Consider the following 18365-nt stretch of genomic DNA (forward strand, 5'->3'; position numbering starts at 1 on the left):
CCAAAATCAGTCGCGGGCATTTGTTTTCTCTGATCCATATTGTCAACTACATTTCTGGATACACGTGAGTGGTTACTTAACATTACACACTTCCAGCTACCACATACGTAACCCACTTTGAGGGTGTTAGTTTGCAGAGGCTCTCCTCAGATTAGAGGGAAGGAAGAACAACCCTGGGTAAGTTACATATATTATCTTTACTCTCCACAAATAGCTATGAAAAGCAACCGCCAGGTGAGAAAACTGAGATGCACAAAGGTCCCATAATTTGCCCAAGGTGACACAGATCGCAAATGGTGACACCAGATTATGAAACCAGCCCTGTGGTACTCAAAAGCTCTCGGGGGTGGGTTCATCTGGTGAAAATTCAGGGAGCTGTCCCTTTATACTATGTGTACTTTTCTGTGAGCACGTTACACTTCAACAAAATGTTAAAAAGAAAAGAAAAAGGCCATGGGCTCTTCTGTATCTCAGTGTGAAGTCAATGTGACAAAATTCGTATGGAGTAGAGCAGAAGACAAGGCAGGGGGTCACAGCATGGCCCCTGATGTTACTGCCTTAACTGGTCCACACTCGTGGGATTATTTTTAATGAATGAAACAGTAAACTTAATGAACAGATTCTTTCTTAGGTCTCCTCCACTCACATGCCCATTCTCCAAGGACACTGGGTCAGAGGGTACAACCCACATCTGTGTGTCTGAGGCCTCGATAATAAGGTCGGGGGCCTAGAAGATTAAAAAGTGATAATGACGTTCACAACGATATGTACCTCTTCCTTTTATTATCTTTTTGTTAGGTTTTCTTCCTCTCCATTGAAAACCTGTATAAGAAAATGGAACATCCATAAGGAGATTTTCCACTTTGCTGGATGTGAAGCTCTCCAGCAGGCCTGGTAATAGTTCAGAAGAGTCTCTCTCATCATCCACTATTGTACATTTAGAAACATAATAATTTTACCACTAGCCTAACTAACATATAATAAGGAAGGTAAATCTGCCTTTAAAAGGAAAGCCCTACTGGGACTTCCCTGGTGGCGCAGTGGTTAAGAATCCGCCTGCCAATGCGGGTTCGATCCCTGGTCTGGGAAGATCCCACACACTGAGGAGCAACTAAGCCCGCAAGCCACAACTACTGAGCCCACGCGCCGCAACTACTGAAGCCCGCACGCTCTAGGGCCCGCGTGCTGCAACTACTGTGGCCACATGCTCAACTACCGAGCCTGCGTGCCGCAAATACTGAGCCCATGTGCTCAGAAAGCCCTACCACATGAAACATTTTGAAGTTGAAATTCTGAAATTCTTAGGGCTTATTCATGACATGATTCAGCTTGATAAGGGCGGTGCCGCCATAAAATCAGATCAAAGAGGTGGAAGGAAGGCACTGTGCTGGGTGCCGGTAACTGTGTTCTAGACTTGCCACTAACCAGTTACCTGGAACAAGTCTCTTAATGTGCAGGTTTTTCCTTCCCTCTTCAGTAAGATGGAGAAATTGAGCTGGATGATTTCTAAGGTTTCTTCATGACCAAACACTACAATTCTGAAGTGGCTCAAAAATAATCATATTGGGCTTCCCTGGTGGCACAGTGCTTGAGAGTCCGCCTGCCGATGCAGGGGACACGGGTTCGTGCCCCGGTCCGGGAGGATCCCGCATGCCGCGGAGCGGCTGGGCCCGTGAGCCATGGCCGCTGAGCCTGCGCGTCCGGAGCCTGTGCTCCGCAACGGGAGAGGCCACAGCAGTGAGAGGCCCGCGTACCACAAAAAAAAAAAAAAAAAAAATCATATTGAATTCCCTCTCTCTCTCTCTCTTTCTTTTTTAATTGGATAAAATTGCTTTCCAATGTGGTGTTAGTTTCTTCTGTACAATGAAGTGAATCAGCTCTATGTATACATATATCTCTTCCCTCTTGGACCTCCCTCACACCTCCCCAATCCCACACATCTGGGTCGTCACAGAGCACCGAGCTGAGCTCCCTGTGCTATAGAGCAGGTTCCCACTAGCTATCTACTTTACACATGGTAGTGTATTTATGTCAAACCTAATCTCCCAATTCATCCCACCCTCCCTTTCCCCCTGTGTCCACGTGTCCATTCTCTATGACTACATCTCTATTCCTGCCCTGCAAATAGATTCACCTGCATATGGCCCAATACCAGACACTCAACGTCCTCTCATGAAAATTAAGGAGCTGCTTAGAGCACAGAAGGCCAACCCGCCTCTGCGCAGTGGTAAGCAAATGGTGTACTTATGGGCAAAGCTAGGATGTTCCTTCAAAAACCAGTTCTGGGGGACTTCCCTCGTGGCACAGTGGTTAAGAATCTGCTTGCCAATGCAGGGGACACGGGTTTGATCCCTGGTCCGGGAAGATCCCACATGCCACAGAGGAACTAAGGCCATGCGCCACAGCTACTGAGCCCACGTGCCTAGAGCCCGTGCTCAGCAACACGAGAAGCCACCATAACAAAGAGTAGCCCCCGCTCGCCTCAACTAGAGAAAGCCCGCGCACAGCAATGAAGACTCAACTCAGCCATAAATTAATTCATTAATTTAAAAAACCAACCAAACAAAAAACACAGTTCTGGGCCTCCTCCAGTCCCTAGGCATCCGTCAATCTTGTTATTGGCCATGAACCTGGCCATCGTCATATTAGCTCTGAAGGATTCTTACCTGGCGGGCCAGGCAGGGGCAACAGAACCAGGGGGCAAAGTGGGGAGGCCAAGTAAATGCTGAATGACATTATAAGCCATTGAGAAGATCTCTTTAAACCTCAGAGTGATCTTAGCGACTGGACTGTCTGGGTCACTATCAGATGGATAGTAATTCTCCTCTAGAAAACAGAAAATCCTATTTGATTGCATAGTCAGAAGCAGAACATAGAGTCGCTCAAAGCCAGGTTCTGGAGAGAGGCAGGCGTTGTCTTCCTATCACAACCTGGACGCCGTATGACCACGGGCGAGCTTCTTTGTGTCTCTAAGTGTTCAGTCAATGATCAACAGAAGCCAATGAACAGGGTTCTTGTGAGGCATAAATGAAAAATTACCTGTAAACGCTCAGCACAGAGCCTGGCACAGGTTAACAATGGACAGAAGCCCCTCTATTCCACCCCACCATCCTCTCATCTATCCTTGGGCACCTGCTAAGAAGTTACGAGTTTGTCTGATACACTCTCATTTCCTGTATAAGCCCTCCTTTTGAGGAATCCCTACCTATGCCACAGGGATTCTAAATGCTCCTAAGGCCTTGCTAAAGGAATGAATAATTTATAAGGCACAGGACACAATACCAAGGCACAGTTCGGATCCAAATAGACCCTTTAGGTCCATTTCTGCTAGTGTCCAGCTTATTTTGTAATTAACAAAGGGCAGGATTTTGCTTTGAGGATTCACAAAGAAAATGACAGTTCCGCATCAGATGTTCGACTCTGGGCAAGTTATTTAACCTCTCTGCGCCTCCGTTTCCTCTTCTGTAAAATGGGGCTAATAATAGTGGTCTACTCATAGATTTAAACATAAAGGGCCTGACGCATGGCACCTAAGAGGTGTCAGCGATCCTATATTAAACCTCTCTGAAATTGTCCATTAAATGGTAGGTGATCGATGAACATCTGAGCCTACCACACCATCAATATTGTCACTAGGTCCCTGCCTGTCAGTACCACCAGGGAATCGTTTAAAATATGCAAATCCCTGCCTCCTCTTTTCCCCGGCTTGTCTTCTTCCCTTGGTCTAGATCAGGTCCAGGAACCTGCATTTTCAATGAACCCCCTGAGTCCCAGCAGATAATCACTGAAGCGACAGACACTGCCTGGAACACACTAGAGAAACTGGATCAGACGTTGGTGATTCCCCTCTCCCTCCAAGAAACGGATTTATGGTTTGGGTAAAAACCATTAAGAACACATTGGTTTTCTTGTTGGTTTCACTTTGAGTTTCTGCCTTCTGGGACACAAAATGAAATCATACAGCGCTTGGGGCTTCACCTCCCACGTGGGGCAGCACTGCCACGTGACCAGAGGGGTGAGAACTGAAACCAGAGGCAGACAAGTTGAGGGGAACCTATACAGAGAGAGAGGTACATATACATATGTATATTCCTTTCCCTTTCCTTTCTTCTTTAAAAAATGAGAACTCCTTAGAGACGTGTGTGACACGTGTGACAAAAGAACGGCAAAGGAACAATGTGAGTTTTCACCCAGAGGACTGTCACTGGCAGTGGATGCAAGTCGAGGTGTGAAGCTGTGACTCCAATCTCAAAGGGTGTGGCATCTTTAGGACAGAATTTCGGGGAAAGGAAGAGCATTGGAAATAAAACGTGCGATCTCAAGCGCGTGATCAAGTATGGAACTAGAATGAGTTCATAGCTTGAAAAGAAATAACGAACTGAAAGCAGCCTGATATGCAAGATAAAATGAACCAGGCTGCCAAAACTCTCGTATGGGTTTCCACAACAGATGTCAATAGGATACAACCGTTTAAAATTATGCAAAATGGGAAAATGTTCAATCCCATGAAACCACGTATGATGGGCAATCACCCAGATGGAAGTGTCCACATTTCTTGTCTGCTCCAAGAAGTATCTTATGCAACACGAGCACTTAATAATTCTTCATCAAAGATAACCATAATCAGCTCACAAAACATACTAAAGAAAAACACAATAATCTGTACACCCCCCCAAAAAACTTTTAAAATACCATTTACAATAGCATCAAAATGGTTAAGTTTCCCAGGAATATTATTACACATATTTCTGCATGTTATATGTATATGTAGCAATGTATTTTTTATATATTATATATGGTTTTATACAGAACATTATAAAACTTTCTTGGGACAGTGAAAATGATATAAATAAGCATGAAGAAATCAGTGTTCATGTATAATACTTATATAACATGGACTGACTATGTGCCAGACAGTATCTTAAGCACCCTCCACGTATTATATGCAACACATTTAGTCATTTAATCATCTCAATTATCCTGTAAGGTAAGTACTATTACGATCCCTATCTTACAAATAAGGAAACTGAGGCTCACGGAGCTTCTGCAGGGCCACATGGCCAGTGAAGAGTGGGGTCGGGATCTGCACACAGGAAGGTGGGCGCCATTTTTTTTTTTTATGGTTTGTTATTTTGGGCACCATTCTTTAAAGACTACACCCCGCCTTTCGATGTGGTGAACTCGCTGTTGTAAACATGTCAGGCCTACAAATTCAGTGCAGTCCTAATAATAACTCCAACAGGTTCTGTCAGGGAATTTGTTCTGTTTCTAAAATTTATATAGAAGGGCAAAAAGCCAAGAACACCAAGACATGCTTAATGGAAGCACAGGCCCTCCCAGGCATCAGGACTCACTGTGAGGCTGTGATAATTAAGGGATCGACAAAGAGACCAGGGGAATTGAGTAGAGAGCACGGAAACAGACATAGCACAAATGGCCACGTGGTTGATGACACAGGTGGTAAGTATTCCAGGTTATGTGGATACGTAAATAAATAGACAAATGGTACCTAAATAGACAAAAAATGAAAATAGTCTCCTACCTTAGAACATTCACAAAAATCAGTTTCAGATAAATAAAATACAACGAAATCACACGTGAAAGGCACAATTCTAAAGAATACAGGAGAATAGCTTCATGAACCTGGGAGAGGGAAGAATTTCTTCAACAAGATAGAAGGGACTTCCCCAGTGGCACAGTGGTCAGGAGTCTGCCTGCCAACGCAGGGGACACGGGTTGGAGCCCTGGTCTGGGAGGATCCCCCATGCCGCGGAGCAACTAAACCCGTGCGCCACAACTACTGAGCCTGCGCTCTAGAGCCTGTGAGCCACAACGACTGAGCCCGTGTGCCACAACTAGGAAGCCCACGTGCCTAGAGCCCGTGCTCCACAACAAGAGAAGCCACTGCAATGAGAAGCCCGCGCACTGCAGCGAAGAGTAGCCCCCACTCGCCGCAACTAGAGAAAACCCACGTGCAGCAACGAAGACTCAACGCAGCCAAAAAGAAAGAGAGAAAGGCAGGCAGGCAGGAAGGAAGAAAGAAAGAAAAATATTGACCATAAAGAAAAACATTGATAAATCTAATAATATTAAGAGTTTGTGAGCATGCAAAGGCATCGTAAATGGAATAATAAGACAAGTCAAGGTGGAAGGCGTTATTTGCAACACGTATAATCAACTAGAGACTCATTCCAAAATATATAAAGGAAGCCTACAAATTAGTAAGAAAAAGACAATCCATAGAAAAATGGGAAAGCTCTTAAGAAAAAGCAGTATCAAAATGGCCAATAAGCCTTGTTATTAATCGGGGGAAAGCAAATTAAAACCACAGTACGACACCATTTCATATTCATCAGACCGGCAGAAATGACAAAGTCTAAGGACACCAAGTTCTGGTGAAGATGTGAAGCAGTAAGAACTCCCAATCGTTGTCAGAAGGAGCACGGACTGAACCAAGCACTTCGGAAAACAGGCTGGAGTTACAGTAAAGTTAAAATTACAAATACCCGGCGACCCCACAATCCACCGCCCACACCACACCACACGCACCCTAGAGAAACTTCTGCACAACGGTACTAGAAGCCATATATATATATAAATGTTCTTGACAGCCTTTGTCATAGGACCCAAAAGCTGCAAACAGCTCCAATGGCCACATCAACGGGACAGGAACCCCAAACAACAACAGCGACTGAACCACAGGTCCAGGCATCAGCGTGGCTAAGTCTTGTGATTATATCGTTGATGAAAACAAACAGGTAAAATGTAATATACACCAAGCACTTGCAAAACTAAATGATGTCATTTAAGGATACCTACACAGCTGTAAACTTCCTAGGGACGGAAGAGGGAGGTGGTTTTAAAGCAGAGAACATTCTAAGGCTATGTTCTATTGCTGAATGTGGATGGGGGTTACATGCATGTCCACTTGCTAATTAAAACATATATATATATTTTTTTAATACTCTTCTGCATATATGCTATATATCAAAATTTCTGATTATCCTCTTAAGAAGGTGCAATACTGCCTATGTCCTGATTAGGAAAGAGGCCTGCTTTTTAAAAAGAAAAGCACGGGCTTCCCTGGTGGCGCAGTGGTTGAGAGTCCGCCTGCCGATGCAGGGGACAGGGGTTCGTGCCCCTGTCTGGGAGGATCCCACATGCCACGGAGCGGGCTGCGCCCGTGAGCCATGGCCGCTGAGCCTGCGCGTCCGGAGCCTGTGCTCCGCAACGGGAGAGGCCACAGCAGTGAGAGGCCCACGTACCACAAAACAAACAAACAAACAAATAAAGAGAAAAGCACATCACAAGCAAACTTTCAAATGTAAAAAATTGGAAGACGTATTCCAAAAGATAGTCCATCAAAGACAGAATGAATGTTCGATTACAAGGAACCCTAAGTAAGAGTAATAACAGCTCACCAAAGTCTGATTATACCACAATTTTTATAAAAGTCAAAAGATGAAGGCTGATAATTAACGTGGATGTTGGAGTCTATAACACATTGGAGGAATTACCATCAAAATAATTAGAAAAGAGGTAACAAATGCAGAGCGAACACCTGATGATGGTTTAGTCACATTTCAAAGGCAAGCTATAAAATTTAAATATGCAAAATGAATACTTTTCATGATTCTTTTATATTTCTTCATCTTTTGCCTTAAAAAAAAAATTCAGAGCCTTACCCAGACCTAAGACTTTCCACTCTCACTGAAACTAAGTACAGAACTCTATAGAAAGTACCAATTATTTCCCTGAATGTCTAAACTCACACTCTAACAGCAAATAGATTTCTGCTCAGCCGAAGTTTTCTGAAAATGGTCTGCATTTGTTTTTACCAGGAGGCCACTTAAATCTTACCCACTTGTTTAGCTGCAAGGATTGAAACAAAATGTTTGCTTGCAAAACAAACACTGGTTTTAAAATTCTCCACTTGGGCTGCCGGGTAAAACACTTGCTTACTGAAACAAATGTTTTATTTGGAAAACGCCTGCCAGTGTGGACACTTTCCAAGAAATACACCAGGATGTACTAGGATGGTGATGTCACGCCCTTGATAGAAGTTGGCATTTTAGGGTAACTGCACAAAGTTTACTTTCAGAGAATAGAACAACAATGGGAAAACCAATCTGCTTTTTTTAAAAAAATCCAAGGCCTAAAACGCTTTTACTGGGTCATTACATAGGCCAGTTCAATCCCCCCAAAGCTAATCTCTTTATACAATCAAATTAGTTTTATAAATGACATAATAAGTATCATCATCATCATCATTATTTTAGAGCTAAGCCTCTTCCTTTAGATTCATTCTATGCCTTCTGGCTCCCCTATGTGACATGGCATGAAAAACCATTTCCATCTCTTAATAAGATACGCTAGAACCCTGAAATGCCATTATTAACCACAAAATAGGATTGAGCATAGCCAAGTCTAACTTGAAAACCAGCCACGGAGATTTACTTTCTTAAGTACGGAAAGAAAACATCCCAAAAGATATTCTTGGGACCCTGTGGTTAGTTTCATATGGCGGCTCCAGTAAACACATTACATTTGACCAAATAGGATTCTGCTCCCCACCCCCCGCCCCAGAAAGCTTAGGAATTTTCATGAGTATTTTCCTGCTAAGGTTAGGCACTAAGAAATAAAATAGATCATTTTTATAGTCCATAATAATGGACTTTTAAAAAGTACATCCCAGGGTTTCCCCGGTGGCGCAGTGGTTGAGAGTCCACCTGCCGATGCGGGGGACACGGGTTCGTGCCCCGGTCCGGGAAGATCCCACATGCCGCGGAGCGGCTGGGCCCGTGAGCCATGGCCGCTGAGCCTGCGCGTCCGGAGCCTGTGCTCCGCAGGCGGAGAGGCCACAACAGTGAGAGGCCCGCGTACCGCAAAAAAAAAAAAAAAAGTACATCCCAAACTTTCAAAAAGTACATCCCCCATCTTTAAAAAACACTTTGCATATATCCTAGGATATGTATATTTTAATTTATAAACTGTATACTACTCTTAGGCATGACGAAACATATACAAGCATGCACAATGCAAAGGACTTAATAGACATTTCTCTAAAGAAAACATACTACTGACCAATAAGCACATGAAAAGATGCTCAGTATCATCAGTCATCAGGGAAATGGAAATCAAAGCCACAAGATACCACTTCAGATCCACTGGGGTGGCTATAATAAAAAAATGGAAAATAACAAGGGCTGGGAACAATGTAGAGAAATTGCAACCCTCGTATATTGCTACTGGGAATATAAATTGGTACAGCCACTGGGGAGCACAGTTCAGCAGTTCTTCAAAATGTTAAACATGGAGCTACCACGTGACCCAGCAACTCCAGTGTTAGGTAAATATTCAACATATACCCAAAGCACTGAACACAGGGATGTCCACTGACACTTTTATACCCATGTTCACAGCAGCATTATTCAAAATAGCCAGTGTGGAAACAACCCAAATGTCCATCAACCGATGAACAGATAAACAAAATGTACTATACACAGTCAATATAATAGGATATAATTCAGCCATAAAAAGAAATGAAGTACTAACACATGACACAGCATAGATGAGCTCTGAAAATATTATGCAAAAAAATAAGCCGGACCCCAAAGGACATACATTGTATGAGTCCACTCATAAGAAATATCTAGAACAGGCATACGAGACAAAGTAGATTAGAGAGTCAAGATGGACGTGGGGAGTTGTTGCTTAATGGGTGCAGGTTTCTGTCTGGGGTGATGACAAATTTTGGAAATAGACAGTGGTGATGGTTGCATAACATTGTGAATGTAATTAATGCCACTGAATTGTACACTTAAAAATGATGATAGCAAACCTTATGTTATATCTTTTTTACCACAATTTTAACAAACTGAAAAAAAAAATACAATTGAGGTTCTAATATTTTCTTCTCAAATTCCAGTGGGTGACCTGGCACACTCCAGGGCTGGGTAGAGGCAGAGCTTCCAAAGCCAAAGCAAGAATTAGTGAATTGCATGTGGGACAGAGGGAATATTGGGGAGAGAATATACGAGAAAGCCTACAGCTCAAAAAGAATTGTATTTTTAACTCCAAAGGAAAGAGGACCTCATTCTGTAGCCTTTGCATAGAACTAAATGCAAACCACCTGCGAGTTCTCGCCATCCCTCACTCCACACACTTGCATGTCTGAGTCACTGCAGAAGCACCAGGAAAACCCTCTTCACTTCTCCTGCAAAGCGTCCATTGGAATCCAGCTCACTCGGTGTGAGGGCTGAGGTTCTGCCTTACGAAGCAGACTGTGCTTTTGCCATTGTTTTACCGTCTCAGGTAAGACCCAAGTCCAACATAAAGTACTCCTTTTCAAAGCTGTTTTCAAAGTCATTTTCATGACTTTCCCCCCCTTGGGCTCAAGAGGATTAATTATGGGGAAAAGTGACAGGAAACAATAAAAAGATTCACAGCTCAACATCAAGAAGCAGCTCTGCTGCCTATGCTGGATGTGTCGAATGCGAGGCTGGCCCAGAACCAAGGTAATCAAAGGGAAAACACACACGAGTTTGAGGCCTCGGCTGACATTTCAGGAGGGTGAAGGCCCTGTTCAACACAGAAATGACAAAGCGAAGGGCACGGTGATGGAGCAAGAAGGTTCTGTACTAACACACAGCACAGAAATGTCCTACATGCGGCATCACAGGGTTCCACCGTAACACAGGCACCTGTCGACTGCTGGATTGTTTACTTTAAAAGCTGGACTATTTTTCTAGTAAAATGTAAGAACTCAGCTTTAAAAGAAAACAAAATTGAGATATGTTAGACTCCCAGGACCATCTGAACTTTCATTTTCTGTAGATTAATGACGGAGCAACATGAATTAACTGCTGCTTTCCTTTGGCAAATCAGCTGAAGCTCGTGGCTTCAAGGACAAACATGTTCTAAAACTGCAATACAAAACTGTTGATTCATATCCTTCAAATCTCTCGCGTGACTGTACCTTATAAAAAATAACTCCGTGACTCTCAAAGTAATCCTTTACTGAAAGCTCTCGTCTGAAATCTGTAATTTCAATACCATCAGAGTGCAAAGTATTCAAAAATCTACATAAAGACTGCTTCTAGGACCTCCCTGGTGGCGCAGTGGTTAAGAATCCGCCTGCATTGGCAGGGGACACAGGTTCGACCTCTGGTCCGGGAAGATCCCACATGCCGCGGAGCAACTCTGCCCGCGCGCCACAACTACCGAGCCTGCGCTGTAGAGCCCGCGAGCCACAACTACTGAAGCCCGCGCGCCTGGAGCCCGTGCTCCGCAACAAGAGAAGCCCCCGCAATGAGAAGCCCGCGCACCGCAACGAAGAGCAGCCCCCGCTCGCCGCAGCTAGAGAAAAGCCTGCGCGCAGCAACGAAAACCCAACGCACCCAAAAATAAATATATTTTTTTAAAAGACTGCTTCTAAACAGAATTCAGTAAATTATATTGGTGTCATGCGTGGGCGCAGGATTGGGAATATGTAGGTATCCATACAAAAGAAACCATCTTCCAAGTTCTTCGTGAAATTCTAATTGCCTTTGCCTGTTACTGCTACCGTAGGAAAACCTTCCACTGGTAATTCAGTCCTACTATGAAATCTTGGCTTTTAAAAGATGAGTTCTCCAAATGCAGAGAAACATATGAGGATTCTTGTTTAAAAGTGTTCCGTTTTAGTCCCAATGCTGATATTGCTTCAAAACTCTTTTCTCAAGGCGCTCTAGCATGCTATATGTAAAAAACGTTGCCAAGCTGGTTTTTAACACATCTTCACAGGGCTGATAAGCAAAAGTTTACTAAAGCAGTTTGGAATAAGATAAACTCAGAGCCATTCTGTAAGTTTTCTCAAATTCAGCAGCCCTTTTTAAACGGAGGGTTGTTAAACAAGCCATCAATTCCCAAAGCTGTGAGAGAGAAATGAAGCATCTCTCCTTTGGTAAAACACGAACCCACAGCTTCTTTGGAACTGCGGCTGACATCCTGTTGGACTGAGCAGCTCGAAACCTGTTTTGTGGGTATTAGGAATGAGTGCAAACAGTAAGGGGTTGTGAAAATACATTTTCTAATGGGGGGAAAAAGTGAACAGCAATCACGTCTCCAATCTTTCTTGTGAATCTTACCTATTTAACCTTAAAAATCGTTCTATTTACCATGTGATCATTGACATGCTCATAAATTTAGAGGTTTTGCTCATCTAGAAGCTTTTTGGCTGTTAATACCCATATTTTCACAAATAATAATAAGATACATGTCACTAGGAGAACTAGGACAACAGCAGTAAATACTACCTACCCCTCAGTGTGATCAAGAGAATGCAAAACGTGCACAAAACTCTATACACGCCGCAGAACACACAAAACAAACTCTGGAGACGCTAGAAAATTGTGTAAATTAGATGCTGTAAATTCTCATTTGAGCTCTTTCATTTTACACTCAGAGCTTCAAGAAGACTTTAAAATCTGTGTATCAAGATGCTAGCCATAATGGAAAAGGATATGAAAAAAATATATATGTATAACTGAGTCACTTTGCTATACAGAAGAAATTAATACAACGTTGTACGTCAACTATATTTCAATAAAATTTTTAAAAATTAAAAAGAAAATGATGCTAGCCCAATTTCTGGCTTCTTAAAGAAATCTCAAGCACAAAATCGCCTTTTCCCCCCTGTAGTCTAACTTCACAAATAGCTGCTGAAAAGGATGTTCTCGGACAAGCCCATCCCGCAGACGGGCCATCCATCTACCTGCCATCTCTCACCTCTCACATGAGTGCTCTAAGGGTCTGCATCTTATACCATCCTCTCTCACTCACAGTTTCTTGAGTACCTTGGGTTTCATTTTCTGATATGTTTAGAATACTCCCTTATATTCTAAATGAAGTTCAAGGCCTAGATTCCATTGCATAACAACGTGAATGTGCTTAACAGTACTGAACTGCACACTTAAAGTTGTTGAAGATGGTCCATTTTATGTTATATGTACTTTACCACAATTAAAAAAAAAAACAAAACAACCCTGATTCCATCATTTTCTACTGTTGTTTGGTAGGGGTAAAGTAAAAGGTCAACGAGAAAAAAACCCCACCATTGGCTTCTGCAGGGAGAGGATGCTGCCCCTCCAACCTCCACCATGAATTTTAATCATTAGTGTCTGCCTGCTAGTGCACCAGACATGTAATGATACGGACATGAGAATTTGTCTCTTTATAGCTTATAAACAGGAAAGGATAAAAAAGAGCAAATGACACCTTGCAGCCGGATAATCGGCACCTGGTTAACTGGAAGTGACAAAATGTTTGCTGCCGCTCAAAAGGACAGACATTTGTTTTTTGTGACAATAAAGCAATGAGATACACAGATAGACAAGTATTCCTTGAAAAAGGTGTGAACGGTCATCACCCTTTAGAAATCCAGCCCTGAATTCCTGACTCTCCATTCTCTCTAAACTGGGCTGCTTCTCTCTAAACTCTAGACTGCTGTTGAGAGCTCACAGCTTGCCCCGCCTTACCTCTGACTACTCAGCTCCCTTGAGAGGATAAGCCAGTCAGTCAGTCTCCTCCCGAGAATATTGCCAAATACCAGGCCCAGGGTCTACGTATCCAAAGGTACAGGAAGTAGTCTGCCCAGGGCCCGGTCTATTGCATCATCTCGACATACTTCGATGGACAGAGTGTGAGTCAGCCCCGAACACAGCGCTTCAACCCCAAACCTCCTTCCTACCTAGCAGGGCAGAGCTCTTCTGACACATCCATCCAGGCTTGCAAACCCGTGCTAAATTTGTAAAGCAGCAGGTCCTCTGGATATAAATACAACTTCCAGCATTGCCTATCAATGGCTGTCCATCAGATACAAAAGCACAAGAACAGGTTGAAACTAACACGTGAAAAGGAAGAACTCTTGCTCTCCTGGGGAGAGACGGGAGGCTCCCGGGAGGTCTCAGGTTGTAGAACACACTGACAGAGGCACTGGTTCCCCAAGAGGAATCTGTATCAGAGTGGCCTGTAACGCTTATATAACACACAGCCTGCCAGCCCGGGAGATTCTGATTCAGTGCCTATGGGGTTGTACCCCTTAATCTGTTGAGCCAGGTTTGGGAGCTACTGGGTAAAGTACTTGGGTTACCACAATGCTGATTCAGTAGATTGGTTCTAACTAAAGCCTCAGGAATGACTACCTTCTAGTGCTTTACAAGGAAGGAGGAGAATCTTTTTTTTTTTTTTTTTTTTTTTTGCTGCACGGTTTGAGGGATCTTAGTTCCCCCACCAGGGATCGAACTTGTACCCCCTGTAGTGGAAGCACAGAGTCCTGACCACTGGACCACCAGGGAATTCCCAGGAGAATTTTGGAATGTATACCTATGTATATAGGTATACATATAAATTCTAATCATGAATGTACCCTAAAATTCGTCCTTTGCCACCAAGTTCAAATTTAGGACCAATAATCACTTACTTCTCTGTAGATGACTCACTCTCTACTTTCAGCCAAGACCCATCCGTCTTCCCTAAATCACCTAAACCCAGCTGCCAATCACGGCTTCCAATTCCACTTCTGAAATCAACCCTTCAATTTACCTTAAATACTGCCTTCCTGTTCCAATTTCTGTTCATAGTACCACCTGCCAAGGCATCTAGATTTAAATCCTCAGTCATCTTGGATGCTTCAGGTCCACATCCAAACACTATAAAGTACTGTCAATTTTCCATTTATAACAACTCACGGGACTTCCCTGGTGGCGCAGTGGTTAAGAATCCGCCCGCCAATGCAGGGGACACGGGTTCCAGCCCTGGTCTGGGAAGATCCCACATGCCTCAGAGCAACTAAGCCCGGGCGCCACAACTACTGAGCCCACGCGTCACAACTACTGAAGCCCACGCGCCTAGAGCCCGTGCTCCGCAACAAGACAAGCCACTGCAATGAGAAGCCCAGGCACCGCAATGAAGAGTAGACCCCGCTCACTGCAACTAGAGAAAGCCCGCGCACAGCAACGAAGACCCCATGCAGCCAAAAATAAATAAATAAGATAAATAAAATAAATAACTCTCCAAGCATCACCTTCCAACCAAGGTCCCACTGATACAACCCTTGTCCAAGCCCTTGGGTCCCAGTGGCAATAGCCACTCATGGTCCCTGACCTCCCATTCCCAACAAAACGCACAAGATTAACCTTCCCCAAATCCAACAGTGACCACGTATTTTCCTTGCTCAAAATCCTGTCACAATTCCCCATTACCTGCAGATGAAGTCCTAACACCAACAGTGGCCCAGGCATTCAAGGTCCCTAACTGGTCTGTCCCTAAACCTACCATTCAAATGACAAATTTCATACTTGATCCATCTCCAGGAGCAAAGACGATGCATTCAAATGCCCCCAATGTTCCCTGCGACTTCCTGCCTCGCGGCTTATCTTCCTTCTACCACTAGGAAGGTCTTTCTTTCTCTAGCTATTAAAATCATGTCCACCCTGGACGGCCTAAGTTCAAGTTCTACCAACTCCCTCGGGAGCACTTCCTGATGGCTGCCACCTCACGGCTACCCAGGACACGCCCAGCACTGCCACATCTGAGCCTTTGCTAAGTAAGGGTTTGCCCTCTCCCTTTTACCTTCCCTTTCACCCTCTGCCCTCTGCCCCTCCCTGGAAGTTCCTGAGCACTTTGCGACTGACTTCATTGACAGTCAACTGTACGCTAGCTGTCTGGCAACATCTCCCTAAAAAAGAGCAAACCCTCATTCTTACACAGAAACAATACAGGTTCACTGCTACTATTTTAGAGAATAAATAGAAGGAAAAGAATGTTTTTAATCTCTCATTCTACTTCTCAACTCATTTTAACTTTCATCTATGAATCCATCATCTCTTCTTAGGCATACAGGCACATATTTTTTCCTGGTGTTTTAACTCCTGAACTGTTAAACTTCTTATATTTATCATCTAGCTGTAACCACCCCCAACTAAAACATATTAGACTTCAGTCTTTTTAGGAACATGAACATGCCTCTCTCCACTGTGTAATCTCCACAGTGCTTAAGTTAACACAGTGCTAGACAAAATAGGTGGCTAAAATGTTTAAAGCACATGTTCACTGAAAAAAATATTTTGGGGGTAGCAGTGAGTAAACAGTTACAAATGCATTGTCCAAAATAATCTATGTGGAAACCTGCTACACATAGGCGATTTCTTGAAAAGTGCCCCCCAAATTATGTAACACATGTTTTAAATATACAAGAACACACAATATTAAGGACTCTATTGTTAATCCTTTCTTAACAGATATTTATTCCTTAATTTAACTTGCTTTATAGATCTGATTTATAACTAAAATGAAGATCACCCTACACAGAAATGTTTCATGAATGTAGAAGAAATTGAGGCGTGGGGAGAAGGGATGGGGGGAAAAAGGAAGTCTGCCACTTCATTTTCTACTTAAATTTTCAATTCATTTCTATAGCAACAATGCTGGTTTGAACCAAGATTTGACAGTCTCATTATCTCAGACAGAAGGAAATCATGCTCCCTAACAGGGTGACCAAATCTAAGATCATGAACGTCTTCATTTTTTTTCAAGTTTCCAGAAAAGTTCTGCATAACTCTGCCATTTTCATTCAAATGCAAGACTATCCAGGGTATGGAATTGGTCCGTTTCCAGCTTCAGCTGTTGTACAGTTCAGGAAAACACCATAAGCGAAAATAAAGACTTTTGCCAGTTGAACTGAAGATCCTCTAACTAGAAAGTAATAGAAAAAGTCCAGTCTACTACCCCAAAGCAGATCAAGCATTATTATTCTTACTCCCATTTTACTGAGAAAACACAACAAAGTTAAAAAATAAAATAAAAATAGACTAGGGATGGTTAGATCTCCACAAAAGTTTTCATCACAAAATAACCTCCTCTTTTACATATAAATGTAGACTGATTCAATTTACCGAAATTCAACTGACCAGTTTTTGCTTCCTATGAATATAGACTCTTTCATGCAAAATGCATCTCAATTTAGTTTTCTTTCTCTAGGGTTGCTTTGGAAACAGAAATTTACATTAAGTGCTAAGTCAGCTAGCTTTTCTTCGGCTAACTCTTAGGATCTCTCTAGAGGATAACACACCCCTCCTGGCTTCTTGAGTAAAACTCCAGCAGTTTCTTTGGGGCCTGAAGCTTCGCGGCTTTCTGGGCCTTGGTTCCGCAGCCCTAGCCTGCCCTCTGTAACTGAGGTCTCCTGGACCAAACCAGCAGAAGGAAAAATGCGACAGCTCTCTGGAAAGGTGCTCAAGAAGGGTTCGGGCTGCACTGCTTCGCAACCTCATTGCTTACTGTTATTTCTTCCTTGACTCTGCTTGCGTCACCAGCACCCAAACCCAAAGCCCATCTCTTTAAAAGCTGGACCCTCCCTCTCCTAATCACATGCTCGGGGTGTGAGGTGCCGCTGGGCTCCGGAGGGAACTAACTGGACTGCTCTCATTTCTCCTGCTTTGAGGAGGGTTGAGTTTGGGGGTTTTTTTGCTGATTTTTTTCTTCTCCTTTTAATAAAGGCCTTTCCATGTTTGTTTCTCAGGCCTTCTTCCTCAAATACAAAACTGTCACTGTCCCTGTCCCCTGCTTCTTCCGACTCGAAGGTACCAACTTCAAAGGGAGCGTTTGCTAAGAACGTTGGTAAACTTATGGCAGCCCGGGCCTGCGTTTGGGAGACTCAAACTCTAAGGCAAAGATGTTGAATTTATGTTCTCTGAGACGGCAGAAAAACAAACAAACAAACACACACACAAGAAGCAGGGCAAAAACCCACCTCCTCTCCAGCTTTTCTTTCACGTCTTGGTTCAGTAACAAGAAAAGTTAATCCGCTCCCTAGTGCAACTGCCGCCTCTTCACCCTCAGGCTCACCTAGAACATTCACTGCATCCTCCCATCCAAGCCAAGCTCGGTTACTGAGGCAACTAAGTTTTTCTTCCCAAAGGGTCACAGGGAAACACATCCCTCGGGATCCCCTGGTAACCGTCCACCGATAAGGCTGGGGAACCACAACGGCAAAAGACTCGCTTTCCAAGGCTTGCGCGGGCCGCCGCTGCCGGTATGGGGGCGGGGGAGGAGGTGCGTGCGGGTGCGCAGCGTCCAGTTACATTCCTGACCCACTTTCGCATCCCCTCCCTCCCCCTCCTCTTCCTCCTCCTCCCGGGCAGGCCGCGAGAGCACCAGCGCCCCGGAGAGCCACCCGCGAGCTCTCCCTAGGCCGCCGCGGGCGGGGTGCGCGCGGCGTCGGGCTCCGCGGGGGACCGGGAGGGAGGGGGAGAAGGGAGGAGGGAGGGAGCCCGCCGCCACCCCCACCCCACCTCCACCCCGGCTTCCCCTGCGCGGCCCCTCCCCCG

General features: G+C 44.1%; 1 protein-coding gene across 2 annotated transcripts in view; it reads right to left on the reverse strand.

Annotated features, from left to right (window-relative positions):
* Window positions 1–18118, reverse strand: part of RREB1 (ras responsive element binding protein 1) — a 176107-nt gene extending 157989 nt beyond the window's left edge. For both annotated transcript variants that reach the window (XM_082848345.1, XM_082848343.1), the window contains exon 1: window positions 17789–18118. The gene's annotated coding sequence lies outside the window, so the exon portion shown is untranslated. The remainder of the gene's footprint in view (window positions 1–17788) is intronic.
* Between the last annotated feature and the right edge of the window lie 247 nt (window positions 18119–18365).

Source organism: Leucopleurus acutus (genome assembly GCF_964270905.1).
Source record: "Leucopleurus acutus genome assembly, chromosome: 10".
NCBI lineage: Eukaryota > Metazoa > Chordata > Mammalia > Artiodactyla > Delphinidae > Leucopleurus > Leucopleurus acutus.